The sequence below is a fragment of the Rana temporaria genome, chromosome 8, assembly GCF_905171775.1.
Source record: "Rana temporaria chromosome 8, aRanTem1.1, whole genome shotgun sequence".
Classification (NCBI taxonomy): Eukaryota; Metazoa; Chordata; class Amphibia; order Anura; family Ranidae; genus Rana; species Rana temporaria.
Window position 1 is genome coordinate 186,838,951 of NC_053496.1, and position 3,341 is coordinate 186,842,291.

Below are 3,341 nucleotides of genomic sequence, written 5' to 3' on the forward strand. Positions count from 1 at the left end.
GGGACGGTGCCGGACCATCGTATTCCTCTTATCCTGAGGAACCTCAGACTGTGCGGGACGGTGCCGGACCATCGTATTCTTCTTATCCTGAGGAACCTCAGACTGTGAGGGACCGTGCAGTCCTTCCAACACATAAGAAGTTTCCATGTTCTAAGTGCGGGAAGTTTTTCCGTTTTAAATCTGATCTTTATGTGCATAAAAGAACTCACACAGGTGAAAAACCGTATTCCTGTATTGTGTGCGGGAAATGTTTTGTACCAAAAGCAGATCTTGTCAAACATCTGAGAACTCACACAGGGGAAAAGCCGTATTCCTGTCCTGAGTGTGGGAAATGTTTTTCAAATAAGTCAAATTTTTACAGACATCAGAGATCTCATACGGGAAATAGTCTAGGAAAAAACCCAGCTACCACAAATGTCCATCCGGCACCACACAGTGTAGATGGACCATCGTATTCCTCTTATCCTGAGGAACCTCAGACTGTGCGGGACGGTGCCGGACCATCGTATTCCTCTTATCCTGAAGAACCTCAGACTGTGCGGGACGGTGCCGGACCATCGTATTCCTCTTATACTGAGGAACCTCAGACTGTGCGGGACGGTGCCGAAGCATCATATTCCTCTTATCCTGAGGAACCTCAGACTGTGCGGGACGGTGCCGGACCATCGTATTCCTCTTATCCTGAGGAACCTCAGACTGTGGGGGATGGTGCCGTCCTTCCAACAGATAAAAGGTTTTGCTGTACTGAGTGTGGGAAGTGTTTTCGTTTTAAATCTGATCTTCGTGTGCATAAAAGAACTCACACAGGTGAGAAGCTATATTCCTGTTCTGTTTGCGGGAAATATTTTTTACAAAAATCTGATCTTGTCAAACATCAGAGGTCTCACACAGGGGAGAAGCCGTATTCCTGTCCCGAGTGTTGGAAATGTTTTTCAAATAAGTCCAATTTTTACAGACATCAGAGATCTCATACAGGGAATAGTCCAGGAGAAAATCTGGATACCTCAAATGTCCAACTGGCACCACACAGTGTAGATGTAGCATCGTATTCCTCTTATCCTGAGGAACTTCAAACTGTGAGTATCGGTGCCGGACCATCGTATTCCTCTTATCCTGAGGAACCTCAGACTGTGCGGGACGGTGCCGGAGCATCGTATTCCTCTTATCCTGAGGAACCTCAGACTGTGCGGGACGGTGCCGGAGCATCGTATTCCTCTTATCCCGAGGAACCTCAGACTGTGCGGGACGGTGCCGAAGCATCATATTCCTCTTATCCTGAGGAACCTCAGACTTTGGGGGATGGTGCCGTCCTTCCAACAGATAAAAGGTTTTGCTGTACTGAGTGTGGAAAAGGTTTTGTACAAAATTCTGATCTTGTCAAGCATCAAAGATCTCACACGGGGGAGAAGCCACATTCCTGTCTTGTGTGTGGGAAATGTTTTTCAAATAAGTCAAATTTTTACAGACATCAGAGATCTCACACGGGGGAGAAGCCACATTCCTGTCTTGATTGTGGGAAAAGTTTTTCACAGACGTCCAGTCTTTACAAACATCAGAGATTGCACACAGGGGAGAAGCCATTTTCCTGTCCCGAGTGTGGGAAATGTTTTTCAGATAAGTCCAATTTTTACAGACATCAGAGATCTCATACAGGGAATAGTCCAGGAGAAAATCCGGATACCTCAAATTTCCATCTGGCACCACACAGTGTAGATGTAGCATCGTATTCCTCTTATCCTGAGGAACTTCAAACTGTGAGTATTGGTGCCGGACCATCGTATTCCTCTTATCCCGAGGAACCTCAGACTGTGCGGGACGGTGCCGGATCATCGTATTCTTCTTATCCTGAGGAACCTCAGACTGTGCGGGACGGTGCCGGAGCATCGTATTCCTCTTATCCTGAGGAACCTCAGACTGTGCGGGACAGTGCCGTCCTTCCAACAGATAAAAGGTTTTGCTGTACTGAGTGTGGAAAATATTTTGTACAAAATTCTGATCTTGTCAAGCATCAGAGATCTCACACGGGGGAGAAGCCGCATTCCTGTCTTGAGTGTGGGAAAAGTTTTTCACAGACGTCCAGTCTTTACAAACATCAGAGATCTCACATGGGGGAGAAGCCATTTTCCTGTCCCGAGTGCGGGAAATGTTATTCAGATAAGTCCAATCTTTACAGACATCAGAGATCTCACACGGGGGAGAAGCCACATTGCTGTCCTGACTGAGGGAATTGTTCCTCACTGAAGTTCTGTCTTCCTGTATATCAGGGGTCCCACACAAGCCTTGAGGTGTATTGGACCTCAATTGATCCTTAAGCCCCGTACACACGGTCGGACTTTTGCCCAACCAACTTCAAAATCCGGCACTTTTCGTATTTGTCCGACCGTGTGTACGTTCCATCGGACCAACTTTTTTGGCTTCAATCGGACAAAAAGTTGGGTCTGTGAACGGACCAACTTTCTGTTCCGAAAAGTCCGATTGTGCAAAGTGCGACCGTGTGTACAGCAAACCATCGGACTTTTGGACAAAGTACAAATGCGCATGCTCAGAACCAATGTTAAACTCAACCAACAATAGCAGAAGTTAACCAAAGGGTGGCGGTAAAGAGCAAGTAAAACCACGTGATGTTGGGAAAGTGTTAGAAAAGTTTGCAGAAAAGTCCGAGCGTGTGTATGCTATGGGTGTGATCGGACAAATCAATTAAGACAAAAATCCAAGGGAAATTTTGTTGGATGTCCTACCGTGTGTATGAGCCTTAAGGCTCTCTTAGAGGGCAGGTCTCTGCATTCCCAGTCTTATCCAATGTATCATGGGCAGACTATCCCTTACTCATCCAATATTTTGATAAGGGGCTGGATCTGAGACTCAAAGGAGAGCCAAGGTGGGGTTAACTACTTGCTCTGGAATTCCTTGCCAGTTCCCGATGAGATCTTTTTTCAGAAATTATGACGGACTTAGAAGGAGAACTTGGGCCAGATTCACGTATCTTTGTGCGGGCGTAGCGTATCCTATTTACGCTACGCCTCCGCAACTTGGACAGGCAAGTGCAGTATTCACAAAGACTTGCTCCGTAAGTTGCGGCGGCGTAGCGTAAATTGGCCGGCGTAAACCCGCCTAATTCAAAATAGGCTGGTAGGAGGCGTGTTGTATGTAAATGAATCGTGACCCCACGTAAATGACGCGCCTAACGAACGGCGCATGCTCAGTATCACGTCGAATTTACTCCATAAGATACGCCAGGCCCAATGCCTGTGACGTGAACGTAACCTACGCACAGCCCCATTCACGTACGACTTATGTAAACAACGTAAAAAGATACGCTTGCCGACGTCCATACTTTGCAT